At 39.6% G+C, this 14983-nt stretch overlaps 1 protein-coding gene across 1 annotated transcript in view; it reads left to right on the top strand.

Annotated features, from left to right (window-relative positions):
• The first annotated feature begins 3146 nt into the window (after window positions 1–3146).
• The window catches only part of WASHC1 (WASH complex subunit 1), a 62817-nt gene continuing 50980 nt past the window's right edge, over window positions 3147–14983 (top strand). The window contains exon 1 of the mRNA XM_083366815.1: window positions 3147–3232. The gene's annotated coding sequence lies outside the window, so the exon portion shown is untranslated. The remainder of the gene's footprint in view (window positions 3233–14983) is intronic.

The following is a 14983-nucleotide window of genomic DNA, read 5'->3' as shown; positions in this document are numbered from 1 at the left end:
TGTGTGTGTGTGTGTGTGTGTATACACACACACACACATACATATATACACTCTAATGATAAAACACATAATTTGACTCTAAACTGGTTGCCTTCAATAAAATTTTAAAATATACATGAATAAGCTAAAAAGAAATATGACAGAAAACAAATCTATTCTGCCACATGTGCTTCACATTTATCTAATTTATAAAGTGATACATCTCCCATTTGCCTTGAAATATTTTTTGAACAGAATGAATTAACAATGAAACAGCCCCACTGAGCCTATCACCAGGTTATTATGAGCTCTGCGGAAATATTTCAAAAAACATTGCAGAGAAAAATGGTGGCAGTGAATTAGGGATGAAGTATATAGGCAGAAAAATAACTTTTTATCGAATGAGATGTGAATTAAGTCAAAAACAAATTACTACACTGTTGGTATAACTTGTAATCTCTAAAAAATACCTTACTCAGAGTTCACATATCACATTAAACTATGGTTTCCTTCAATATGATCAGAGTTTGCATAATACAATAAGCCAAAAACTAAATAAACTGCAATATGACTTTGTGCATAACACAGGTAGTCCTTGGGTTCTGAGCACTTGCTCCATAACTGTTCAAAGCTACAATGGTGCTGAAGATGGGGACTTACAACCAGTCTGCAATGCTGTGATCATCACAGTATTGTCACAATCATGTGATCACCTTGCAATCAATTTGCAATTACAATGGTTACACCTTCCAATGGTCATGAGATCACCATTTGCACCTTTCTCTGCCTGCTTCCCACAAGCATAATCAACAGGGAAGTTGCTCCTGCCACTTTTTCACCCACCAACTCGGGCTTCAAAGTGCCCGATAGTCCAATACCCACATTCTGTAGTGCCCATCTGTGGCACTTGCTCGACTCCTCACTCTGTGGCACCCGTCCACAGCACCAAATGCTAGTCTGCAGCATACTTCCTAGAACCAGTCAGCTTTACCCTTTTTGGCATCAGTGGTTGGGACTTGGATACTGTGGTGTTGAATGATTTGCAGAGATATTTGAACTGAGATCATTCTGTCATTTTTGAGATTGTATCCCAGTACATGTAGTCCTCGACTTATGACCACAACTGAGCCCCAAATTTATGTGGCCAAGTGAAACATTTGCTAAGTGAGTTTTTATGCCATTTTATGACCTGTCTTGCCATAGTTGTTAAGTGAATCACTGCAGTTGTTAAGTTAGTAGCGTGGTTGTTAAGTGAATCTGGTTACCCCATTGACTTTGCTTGTTAGAAGGCTGCAAAAGGTGATCACTGGGACACTGCAACCATCACAAATTTGAGTCGGTTGCCAAGCATCCAAATTTTGATCACAGTACCATAGAGATGCTACAATAGTCCTAAGTGTGAAAAACGGTCATAAGTCACTTTTTTCAGTGCCATTTTAACTTTCAACGATCATTAAATGAACTGTTGTAAGCCAAGCACTACCTGTACTGTTTTTCCCACTCTTTTATTGACTACGAAGGCTACTCCATTTCCTCAAAGGGATTCTTGCCCACAATAGTAGATATAATGGTCACCTGAATGAAATTCACCCATTCCCATCCACTTTAGTTCACTGATTCCCAAGATGTTGACGTTCAATCTTGCCATCTCGTGTTTGGCCAGATCCAGCTTACCTTGATTCATAGATCTTACACTCCAGGTTCTTACGCAATATTGTTCTTTACAGTATCAGACTTTTCTTTCACAACCAGACACATCCACAGCTGAGCATCCTTTCAGCTTTGGCCCAGCCACTTCATGCTTTCTGGAGCTACTTGTAAATGCCCTGCAGTCTTGCCCAGTAGCACATTGGATGACTTCCGACTGAAGGCTCATCATCTGGCATCGTATCTTTTGATACTGTCCATAAGATTTTCTTGGCAAGGATCCTGGAATGGGTTGCCATTTCCTTCTTCCGTATACCATGTTTTGCCAGAACTCTCCATTATGATTTTTCCATCTTGGGTGGCCCTGCACCGTGTCGATCATGGTTTCATTGAGCTGCACAAGCCCCTTTGCTGCGACAAGGCAGTGATCCATGAAGGTGATACTTCTTTACTTCTTATTCCTTTACTGTGCTTGATCCTAAAAGGCAGAAACTATTCACTATTTCAATATATTCTTTGTTAACTGTCAGGTTGATTGCTGCAGCTGTTGTTATATTTAATTTTAGTATATATTTAATTTTAGTCCCACGTTGTCTTCACCAACTACAGACATTGAAAACTTATCTTCTTCAAATGTCTCTTCTGGTTGCCTGCATGCCAACTGCCATAAGGATTTAGCACCAAATACCCTTGATTCTTTGGCATTAGGCTTGGAAATCTGAAGAGCTGCAAAATAACATTGTAATAAAATGACATTTTATACATCAGTATTTGATTCGATTGTACTCCAGTGTATTAAATGCAGTGCTTTTTTTGTAAAAGAAAAAGGTGCCGGAACTCACACGTCATACAACCCGCCTTGCCTACCCTACAAGGTTCTATCCAAAAAAGGTGCCGGAACTCCGTTCTGAGCGTTCTATGAGAAAAAAAGCCCTGATTAAATGTACTTAATATATTTAGATACTGCCTTTCTAAGTAATTTGTTTTTAAAAATCATGAATAGTACTGGTAATCCTCGTCTTAAGACCATAATTGAGCCCAAAATTTCTGTTGCTAAGCAGGACATTAAAGTGAATTTTGCTTCATTTTATGACCTTTCTCGACACATATGTCTCAAAAATACATGAAGAACAGAGTCGGGAACGCTCATGCCATTTTAAAATTTCCACACTGTGCAGTATTCATTTACTTGAGAGTAAATACGGTTGAATTCAGACGGGCCTATTTCGAAACGCGCAGGATTGCCTAATAAGCCTGTTAGCTTTAAATGATACTGCCTGACTTCTCCATTTGTCTATGAATAAAGGAAGCATTCTCTTTCTTCCCACTTTTCCTAGCGTTTCCGAAGAAGGCAGACTCCAAACACGCCCAGAACTAACGTTTACCAAAAAAAAAACAACAAAAACCCGCTTCTTTGACATTGCCGAGAATCCGTGATTTTATGTAAGGGCGGAAGTACGAACCTTTCGAACCGGGAAAGCGCTCTGACGCTGGCGGAAGTGCGTAAATCTCCGGGCGGATGTAAAAATGCTCAGAGGGCTTTCGTTTCTTGTGTCTTCTCGGTTGCTAGGAGGGGGCCTGGCTCCAGCTTCTCAGTACTGAACAGGTGAGGAACAGGAAGGACGAAGGCTGCGTGGTCTTTTTTTTTTCTTCTTTCTGCCTGGCAGAGACTTAGGCCTAGCCTCCTGGCGGGAGGGGTTGCTTACAGTATTTGTTTCCCACGGGGGATATCGGGGCCAATACGGGTGAGAGAATTGCTGGGTTAGATCAGGGGTCTTCAAACTTGGCCCTTTTATGACTTGTGGACTTCAACTCCCAGAATTCCTCAGCCAGCTTTGCTGGCTGAGGAATTCTGGGAGTTGAAGTCCACAAGTCATAAAAGGGCCAAGTTTGAAGACCCCTGGGTTAGATAGAAGCCTCAGTATTATTATTATTATTATTATTATTATTATTATTATTATTATTATTATTATTATTATTATTATTATTATTATTTAAAGAAAGAGCGTAGGAATCCTGGGAATTGTAGTCACCACAACGCTGGAGGACATCACCTGGGGGAAAACTAGGTATATCTGGGGGAAGATCTGAATGCCGTGAGAAAGGGGCGACCTCATTTTATTTGCGTTTCAGCTCCCACCTTTTGATTTTACAATGCCTTAAGAGGCACAGAATGCTAGTCTCTTAACGGGAGGGTCCTATCGGTCATCTATCGAAGTACGATATCAGCAGTCCTCCAGGGTGCACACCTGGAATACTGCATCCAGTTTTGGTCACCACGATGTAAAAAAGATGTCGAGACTCTAGAAAGGGTACAGAGAAGAGCAACCAAGATGATTGGGGGACTGGAGGCTAAAACATATAGGGAACGGTTGCTGGAATTGGGTATGTGTAGTTTAATGAAGAGAAGGGTGAGGGGTGACATGATACCAGTGTTCCAATATCTCGGGTTGCCACAAAGAAGAAGGAATCAAGCTATTCTCCAAAGCACCTGAAAGCAGGACAAGAAGCAACGGATGGAAACTAATCAAGGAGAGAAGCAACCTAGAACTAAGGAGAAACTTCCTGACAGTTAGAACAATTAACCAGTGGAACAACTTGCCTCCAGAGGTGGTGAATGCTCCAACACTGGAGGTTTTTAAGAAGAGACTGGACAGCCATTTGCCTGAAATGGTATAAGGTTTCCTGCCTGAGCAGGGGGTTGGACTAGATGACCTCCAAGGTCCCTTCCAACTTTATTATTATTATTATTATTATTATTATTATTATTATTATTATTATTATTATTATTAAGTCTTGAGTTTCTTTATGAAAGTAAGGATAGGGAAAGTTGGAATTTGGTTTTGGAGGTTTTACCTTGGGGAGAGGGCTTGTTTGTGCCACGGTTATCACCAAACCCGTTTAGCTGATTAACTGGGCTTCTCTTGTACTGGTGTTCATTGCCAGTTGCCTAAGAACTATAGAATGGACTTCCAAACAATGCTTTTGCCTGTTATTGCCTGCCGTTTTTATTTTCTAAGATGTGAGCCCAAATGCATTTTTATAAATAAATATGTTGGAAGAGTGTGCTTCTTGACGGTGGTAGCCCACTTCTCTTTTTTATATTCCGAATAGATGTGTTTTAAAAAGTTGGAGTATGACAGTGTGTGTGTTTCCTGATTCCTTAAATTCGAGGTAGCTGAAAATAGGAATGTTGTGATATAGTGACACAAGGGCTGGAGAGACCAACATTCAAGGTCACTCTTATTCATGGCATCTTACAGAGTGACTTTGGGCCACACACACTGTCTCGGCCTAACCTACTTCACAAGGGAGTTGGGATAAAATGAAGGGGGATCTCTATGGAAACTGTCTTCAGCTTTTGGAAGAAAAGATGTTAATCTAATCAATCATGATTTTTTTTTAAAAAAAAACTATACCTGGTATAGATGTAGCTCAGAAGAGCGAGCTTCTGTTGCCGGAATGCATTATAAAGAAAACAGAAGTTCATTTTTAAGACTTAATGTTCTTCTGGCTTATATTTTAGTGCATCCAGATGTTTTGGCTTGCAGTTCTCATATTGTAGAGCCATCTTCCCATGCTGGCTTATTTTATCAGTTTGTCTAATCAGAATTGGAACTGTTTTCAACTGCTATTTATTCTTTTAACATTTAATTTCAGTTCATAGTGTAGATCTCTTGTGTTAGTTAGCCTCTGCAATCTTTTCTCCGAAATCCTATATGTACTGAAGTCACCATCGTGCATTCAGGGAAAAGAATTCAAACCTAGAGAAGCTTATGAAGGCATAATGCTAGTGTTTAAGACAATGTTTCTCAACACTTTTAAAGTGGAATTCCTAGGTAAATGTATTTAACCTCTTGCACTCCATTGATACTTATCATTTAATCCTAACCTTTTTTCTTGACAAATGTAGAAGAGCATTAGTTGTTAGATTACAAGACAACTGTAGAAAAGCATTGAAGCAAATATGAAGCGACCATTAGTAAGACATGAACTTATTCCAGTAAGAACAGTAAAGTTTGAGAAAGTAATTCAGGATAACCCTGCCCTGACACTATGTAGTTTAAGAGAGAGAGAGAGAGAGAGAGAGAGAGAGAGAGAGAAACTGAAACTGAATTATCAAATCAATATATCCTGGTCTCATTGCCTGGGAAAAAGCCAGTCTTCACCTCCTTCCTAAAGGCTAAAAGAGTCAGGATCAGCCATATCGTTTGAGGGAGGTTGTTTCATAAGGAAGGCACCATAGCAGAAAAGGCACCCCTCTTAGGCTTACCAGGTGACACTGCTTCACAATAGGGACCTGGAGCAATAACAATTTGCCAACCACCATGGATTGGTAGTCCTACAAATACAGGTAGTCCTTGACTTAGGTCTGCAACTGAGCTTCAAATTTCTAAGTGAAATTTGCTAAGTGAATTTTGCCCCATTTTACAACCTTTCTTGCCCCGGTTAAGTGAATCACTACAGTTATTAAGTTAGTAACAAGAGTAAGTGAATCTGGCTTCCCCATTGACTTTGTTTGTCAGAAGGTCACAAAAGGTGATCACATGATTCCGGGTCACTGCAACCTTCATAAATATGAATAAGTTGCCAACTACCAAGCATCTGATCACATGACCATGGGGATGCTGCAACAATCGTAAATGTGCAAACAGGCATAAGTCACTTTTTTCAGTGCCGTTGTAATTTTGAACAGTCACTAAATGAATTATGGTAAGTACCTCTAATCAGCTGATTCCCCCAACTGTCTTGTAACTTACTTGCTTGGGAATTGAGTCTTCTTTCTTTCTAAATGCTGCTCTGTTTTCTCAATAACACCCTCCCGAGTTAGAATGGCACTCTAATCAAGGCCCTTTGCAGTGACTAGGAGGAATTAGAAAAGGCTACCATATGACCATGCCACAGTTGTGGCACACAAGCTGTTTTAAATGTAAGTGGTAGTGGATAAGACTTTGCAAGTGAGCGTTCATGTGGAGACAGCCAGGAGAAGCTTTTGAAGAGGTGAGTCTTGCAGAAGACATGGTTGCATTATTACAAATTTGATGAGACATGCTTTGTTTGCAAATTGCAAAGAGTTCAAAGTATGCAAAATATTTATTTTGAACACTTTATATAGCCCTAGTGGCTGACTCCATGTTATACAAACACAGTCAACAAATCTTTGGCTGAAATGGGAATTGAAGCTTGCTTATTTGCATTTTTGTTTTCCAGTACTGGACACCAAATGCTATTCTCATTTTTTAATATTGAATTACAATTTAGTTCTCAAAATGCTTCAGTATATTACATTGCTGTGATAATTCTTTCAACAGCAATAAATAACATAGTCTCAGGATATTGTACATAGAGCGTAGCTGGCTGAAGGCCAGCCAGTACGCCTGGATTTGAATATGTTTTGGTGGATCTGACCAGAGGCCTTTGATTTACTCTTATGTTCTGCTCCACTGTTTCCTTAATTCTGCTCAGCTTTCAAAAAAGGTGTAAAGTTGATGTGTTTATATTTGACTTTTATTCTATTACAAAGTTCATAGCATCATGCATGGCTTTCTAGGAGAATTCTTATGGTGTCATCTTGTCAGACCCAGAATTGGCTTCAACAAGTTTATTTAGCTCATGTGCCCTCAAACTATGCTGTGCACCAATTTGTATCTCTTCAAGTAAGATCCTCTTCCTGGATCTTATCTCAAATGCTTTGCTTTTATAGATAGTCCTCAAGTTACAATCAGTTACTTAGCAACCATTCAACGTTATGACAGACTCTGAAAAAGCTACTCCCGACCCAGATTTGAAGTTACAACCATGTCCTCCCCATCATGTGACTGTATTTTGGGCACTCAGCAATCAGTGCCATTTGCATGTTTGTGGCCATTTGCAACGTCCTATGGTCATATGACCGCAGTTTATGATATTTTTGATGGACTTAGTTTCTGCAAAAAAAAAACATGCCATAGCGAACAATGGACTTGCTTTATGACTGCCACAAAAAGGTCATAAAATTGGGCTTAGTCATGTGTTGACCCACTTAACAACTGTCATAGCTTACGATCAAAACTGCGGGATCAATGATGTCAAGAACTACCTGTAATCAATGTGAAATTATAGCCCAAGATTTCTTTTCCAGAGGGAATTGGCAATCTTTTGTCTTAAATTCTGCTTCCCTTTCTTTCCTTGCTAATTTTCCTAAAGCACAAACAGATATTGTGATGAATGGCTTTGTTGTGATAGAAATTCTCAGCGGTTCGAAATTAACACACACACAAAAAAAAGTCTGCAAAACTGTTAATAACATTTGCAGCAATGTTAAAATTTAGTGCAGTGCTCAGAAGGAGATTGCTGGAAGGAAGAGGTTCTGTGGAAAGTATTATTAGAAAGTCCACATCAGCAAAAGTGGGCTCAGTTAATGCTGTAGTGCTGACCCAAACACCTGTGTTGGTGAGATTTTTGTAATATGTGGGAAAAGCTGAGCTGCTGAACAATGCCCCAAAGAGGGCAGTTGAATATTACAGTATAAAAGTCCTTGATGAGTGGATGCCATTAGTGGTAAATATTTTTAAAAAGGAACCATCAGATCTGTTTACCTGCTCCATTAGGCCTTCTAAAAAAGACCCATTTCCATTTGCACGAGTAACTTTATATTATAAACTATATTCTTGAAATATGGGGAGATTTCCACAGTGACCTTGTAGTTGCAGGATCCAATCTGGGTCGGTCACGGGGACCAGAGGTTTTCTCTTCTGAATTTCTGGATTTGTGCTGGAGCCCCTCTTCGGGGAATTTCTCTCTAGCCTGGGAAGACAAAGATGGGCTCCAAGACAAGTCCCAAAGCTCGGAAGAATAAACTTCTGAGATCTTGATGACCAACCCAGGTTGGATCCTGCAACATTATCTTGGGCCCCATATATTCATCTTAATTCATGACCTTGTAGTCTCTATACCAGAGGTAGGCAACCTTGGCTCTTTTATGACTCATGGACTTCAACTCCCAGAATTCCTGAGCCATATATAGCTATAGCTGGCTCAGGAATTCTGGGAGTTGAAGTCCATGAGTCATAAAAGAGCCAAGGTTGCCTACCCCTGCTCTATACCAAAATAACCACTTCTGCTATGTTCTATTACTGTATTTTAAGGGTGGGCTCAGAATACCCACTGCAACCAACTGTGGCTTATCTGTGAACTTATCCAACATTTCACCCTCACTCCAGGTGGCACAGATATACATTATGATTTATATCTCTGCTATTTTTGTTTTTATTTGTAAAAACAAAATTGCAAATCTTGTTTTTCTGGGTTCAGAAAAACAAAATGTTTGTTTTTCTGAACCCAGTACAACGGAGGCTTCTGAGAAACAAAATGAAACTTGGAAAGAGCTGTCGGTGATTTGGAGCCAAGGTCCAGGTGGTGTGACCATATCATCCTTTTGAACGCCATTCTGTATCTAGCCATAATGAGGAACTCTGTGCTTAGGGAGAAGTATGATTTTTTTAAAAAAATTGGAATTTCCCCTCAGAACGTCTCCAAAGTTTGCAAAAGAGCATAGTTAGCGTCCCCAAAAAACTAATTGGAACTATGAGCGTATTTTAGTGTTCCCCAGAAAAGAATGAGCATATTTAGTGTGCTCAGAAGACTAATGTAAACCCTGGCCATATAGATAGTCCTTGACTTACAGTCATAACTGAACCCACAATTTCAGTCAGAAGTCATTGCAGTCATAACGTGGGACATTACACGACTATGCCCAATTTTACAACCTTTTTGCCATGGTCATTAAGCAAACGTCGTAAAGCGAATGCCGCAGTCGTTAAGTGAACTGAATGGCCATGGTCAGTAAGGCAACCCATTCTGGTCCCATTTTACGAGCTTTCTTGCCACAGCTGTTAAGTGATTAACTGCAGTCATTAAGTTACTGACGCAGCTGTTAAGTGAATCTGGCTTCCCCATTGACTTTGCTTGTCAGAAGGTTGCAAAAGGGGATCCCACGACCCTGGGACACTGCGACCGTCATAAATATGAAACAATTCCCAAGTGTCTGAATTTTGATCACGTGACCACGGAGATGCTGCAACGGTCGTAACAGTGAAAAATGGTCATAAGTCACTTTTTTTTCAGTTTGATTGTAACTTCGAACAATCCCTAAACAAAACTGTTGTAAGTTGAGGACTCCCTGTATACTATCAATGCTTATAATTTACTCTTGCCATCTTAAGTGCCAAGCTTTTGAGGCAGTGTCGCATGTGAAACACGTGTTCCCTTACCATCTTCTGTTGCCGTATTTCTAGCTAACTGTTACTAACTGTTACTTCTTCATAGTGAGGATGCAGTGTGTGAAAAGAGCACACAGAATTTGCCGTGCATTTCTTGTCTCCTGTGGCTTCCTGCCATGAACGGTTTGCTAGAGCTACCCTATTCTCAAGGAACTGGGAAATTACTCAGCAGTTGTGAAGACAGATATACATCTTGCCAGGTTGCTTGCCTTCTGTATTAGCTACTATCTTAAGTATTCCCCCTCACCCCTGCGGTGAAGTCTAAAGACTAAGGAATCTTTTCTCACATTGAGTTCTATGGCAGGGTTTCTCAACTTCACAACTTTAAGATGTATGGACCTCAACTCCCAGAATTCCTTAGCCAGCAAAGTCTGTTGCACAATGGGGAATATGTCTCATTAAAGTCAAACGTCCTGTACTAAAAGCTAAACCCAGAAATCAGCATTTGAATGGCCCTTCCAAAAATTGACTTCAGTTTGTATTATTAGCTCAAACCTAAGTATGCTGCCTTTACCCCCATCAGTATTTTATAATTCTGTAAATTCTAAATAGCCATTAGAAGAAAATATTCCAGTTAATAATTCCACTCCCACCATTACCCCAGGGAGTCATTTTTACCTTCCCAGGTTATCCAAAAAATTGATTCCTTTGCTCATTTTCCCACCGACTACAGAAAACAGCAGTGCCTCTGTCATGGGGCCATCTGCTAGGTTGCAGCGCTGGTCAAAGGAAGTCCACAATCCAATCTACAATCAGCTAGTACCTCTACAATCAGCTTAGTACCTCTTCCCAACTCCTCAATAATTTCAAAATTAAGAAGAGGAGAATGATATGTATTGACTAATTGATACCGTTTATGATTATCGTTTAGCATAGACATTATAGCTATTTACTGTTCTATTAATTAGCGTTAATTGAACATATGTACCCGGACAATAGTCTGTTTGCTAAAGCTTGAAAATGTTATTGGGCAACCCCAATGTTGTTCCCAACCCTGTTCCTACCCCAATCCCGATCCTAACCCCATCCCAAATCCTGATTCTTACCCTGGTTATATCCCCTTCCTAACCCTATAAAATTCAATAAAAACTCTTATAAAAAATAATAATTTCAAAATCTTCTGTTTCATACCTTGATACACTTGGCATATTCTGCCAAGACCTGCTCCACCTGATTAGCTTTCTTGGGTTCCGGAAATATCTGTAAATGGCATCATGCATTAATTACATGAAGAGCATCATTCACACCGTGTGAATAGTAAGATCTTAGGAGCTGTAAAGCTTTGTGGCTTTTCTACAGTGACCAAACTGAAAAACGATGACATTGGCTTCACCTCCAGTAAAACCTTGATTTAAATTAGTGTTTCTTCAACCTGGCAACTTTTAAGATGTGTGGACTTCAACCCCCCAGAATTCATCAGTCAGCATGCTAGTTGGAGAATTCTGGGAGTTGAAGTCCAGGCATCTTAAAGTTGCCAGAATTGAGAAACACAGTTGATTGCAATAAAATCTGACACCAACACTTCTTTTAGCCTTTCTCCCTCTTTGCTTGCTTCTATCTTTTGGTGTCCCTGAGTGTAAACTCCTGCTTCCGAGCTCTGTTTGTCTGTTCTTATTTGTTTCTTGTGCTTTAGTTATTCTGATTATTTTGGCTCCTTGGGGTCACTTTATGCTTGTCAGCCAATTTCCCAGGTTATGTCAAATCTGTTTTGCTTTACTGCCGTTGTGTAGCCTTTAGCAAGCTGGCAATCCTGACTGGTTCTATATATATATATATATATTGTGGAGGGAGCTGGTGTGTCATCATTGGGTATAAAAGGGGGCTTTTCTCTCAATTTTTGGGTCTTAATTTCTCTCATTGCTACTGCTTGCTTGCTTCCTTTGCTATTACATGTGCAAAAACCCACAGGTTATTTAACTATAATTGCAGTAAGCAGATGAGTCATATTCTGTGGGATAATCATATTGTCTGAAGAACTGTGATATGTAACTATGGGTAGTCCTCGATTTACTATCACAACTGAGCCCAAAATTTCTATTGCTAAACGTTGATTAAATGAATTATGTCCCATTTTATGACCTCTTTTGCCAGAGTTGTTAAGTGAATCATTGCACTTGCACTTGTTAAGTTAGTCACACGGTTGTTGAGTGAATCTGGCTTCCCCATTGACTTTGCTTGTCGGAAGGTCACAAAAGGGGATCACATGACCCCCTGGGACACTGCAACCGTCATAAATATGAGTCAGTTGCCAAGCATCTGAATTTTGATCACGTGACCCTGGGGATAATGCAACAGTCATGTGAAAAAAGGTCGTGTCACATTTTTCAGTGCCATTGTAACTTTGAATGGTCACCAATACACTGTTGGAAGTCGAGGATTACCTGTATGTTTCCTGGAAGCTGCCATTAAAATGTGGGATTGTGTCCTGTACCTGGTTTCCTCTGTTTGTTTGTTTGTTTTTTTGAAGAACCATATTTTTCTCCAGATATACGCAGTCCTCTACTTATGAGCACATTTGAGCCCAAAACTTCTGTTGTTAAGTGAGAAATGTGTTAAGTGAGTTTTGCCCATATTATTTATTTATTTTTTATTTATTTTATTTAGATTTATATACCGCCCTTTCCCGAAGGACTCAGGGCGGTTTACAGTGGCATTTAAAAAACAGTCAATACAAACGTTAAAACAAAATTAAAAGAGATTAAATAGAACCCTGAGAAAATTAAAACCCAGTTAAAATTAAAATTAAAAATATTCTCAGCCTGGGCCAGAGAGCTCGAAGAGCCAGGTCTTCAGGTCCCGGCGGAATGAACGGAGGTTGGGGGCGCCACAGCTGTTGTGAGTTGCTGCAGTTGATAAATTAGTAACGTGGTTGTTAAGTTCATCTGGCTTCCCCATTGATTTGGCTGGTTAAAAGGTTGCAAAAGGTGATCACATGATCTTGGGACACAGCAATGGTCATAAGTATGAAACAGTTGCCAAGCATCTGAATTTTGATCCCAAGATCGTGGGGCTGCTACAAAGGTAGTAAATCTGAAAAATGGTCATAAGTCACTGCTTTCAGTGCCGTTGTAACTTTGAACGGTCACTAAATGAACCCTTACACGCCTGGTTAATTCTGTGAAATGTCCGTATCTTGGGTTACCATCAGCCTTATTCCATTTTTCTATAAACTTGAGCTCCAAATGAAAAACTTAAACTAGGAGAATCACTGGCTTTGCAGCATACTGTCCCTTCCCCGATCATCCCATTTCTCTTTGCTTTAATTTTGCTCCATTTTATGATTTTAATATGTTACCAGATTTTGTTAATATTTTCTTCTATTAATTTATGGAAATATCCTGTGTAAATGGTCTCAATTGTTTCCCAGTCCTGAGAAATGCTACAAAGGGGAGATAGGTCAAAAAGACAAGGGCTCCATTAGGATTAGGCCCTCCCTGAGTTTACATTTTCTTTAACCCCCCACTGCAGATTACACAACTCTCCATGTGATGAACAAATCACTGCCTGCAGGGAGCACGCGGTTCTTGTGAAATTAGCTATCCGCAAAAAGTGTAAGATACAAGCAAGAAAGCAGCACAGTCTACTACATAATAGTAACCATTCTCTTCAGTTTTGGCCTACAAATGCCGAGCCATGGATCAATAGATGCATCCTTGAATCTTCCGTTAAATAAATCAATGACTCTACGCTAAGTATTGGGCAAAGTAACCTTTGTTAAGGAAGGGCCAGCTCTCTCTCGGTTAATTAACCGGGGGGGGGGCTACATAGTAATGCAGAGGGTGGCTGAAGCAAGAGAAGAGTAAATAAAAAAATAAAGGTCCTCGTTTTTTTATCTATCCTCAGTAGGAAGAGATTAGAGAACTTAACAGATGTCTGAATTCATCACTTGCAGAGGAGTTTTGAAATTAGAGCAAAAACTGCATGAAATTAGTTTGAAGAACATAACTGCCTTGAAATCATAAGGTGCTTAATATTGTTGTAAGGAATGTGAATTACAAGACATTACATCTGGAGAATTGAACCACAATATCATTGAAAATGAGCCTCACTGTGACAAAAAGCTAATATCCTACTAGTTAGATTGGGCCTTATGCAATTTGTTTTTGAACTACAACTCATAGCAACCACATGAAGCATGGGTAATGGTGAGTAATGTTGGCAATTGTAGTTTGGCTACATTTGAAGTTCCAGATTGCCTACCCAAAGTGTTACAAATTAAATTGTTTTTCTTTTAAGTAATCTTTTATTCTACCTGGGAGCAAAATGTACATAATCCATAAATGTTTTTACTGCTGATATAGCTAGATACATTTTAAAATTTGATGGCACTAAGGTTTTTGTACGATATCTTCTTTCTTGAACTGATTCCTGAGACTGCCTACAGCAGGGGTAGGCAACCTTGGCTCTTTTATGACTCATGGACTTCAACTCCCAGAATTCCTGAGTCAGCATAGTCCATGAATCATAAAAGAGCCGAGGTTGCCTACCCCTGGTCTAGAGAGTAGATCATAGTGGTTTCTTTCTTCTCACTATAGAACAACATGAATGGCCAAACCAACATTTTTGCTGCCTGAGGTAATTCTCATTTCATTCTATCAGGAATGAGCAACCCACTAGTCCTCCAGATATGATGACCTAGAGCCCCATTTTCCCTCACCATTGGCCAATCTGACTAGATCTTATGCAGTTTGGAGCTCTGTAGCATCCAAAGGGCTGTGTGATCTTACCTTGCTTCTACCATGAGCTTCTTTTCAAAAATGAACAGAATAAGCATAGAAGGAACTACTTGACATCAAGGTTTTCTCCTCAGATCCAGTATTTCTGGAGAGGAGAGCTTGTATCAGGATACCTTTCTGAAAGGATACTTCTGCTAAACAACTGCCGCCACATATTTAATTGCCTGTCACTGCTGCATTTACATTTCCTAAATTAGAGGAATTAATAAAAAACTTCAAAAGCTTTGACATTTCATTCCATGCATCAACATGATTTTTTTTAAAAAAAACTATTCAGCTGCAGCAAAATATTTAACACTTGTCAGGTATATTTGTTGAAACTTAACTCTCTCCTTCTCAGTTGAATATGAATTAGTTTTT

The sequence above is a fragment of the Vipera ursinii genome (genome assembly GCF_947247035.1).
Source record: "Vipera ursinii genome assembly, chromosome: 6".
In the NCBI taxonomy this organism is placed as follows: Eukaryota; Metazoa; Chordata; class Lepidosauria; order Squamata; family Viperidae; genus Vipera; species Vipera ursinii.
This window is presented reverse-complemented; position numbering and strand designations above follow the sequence as displayed.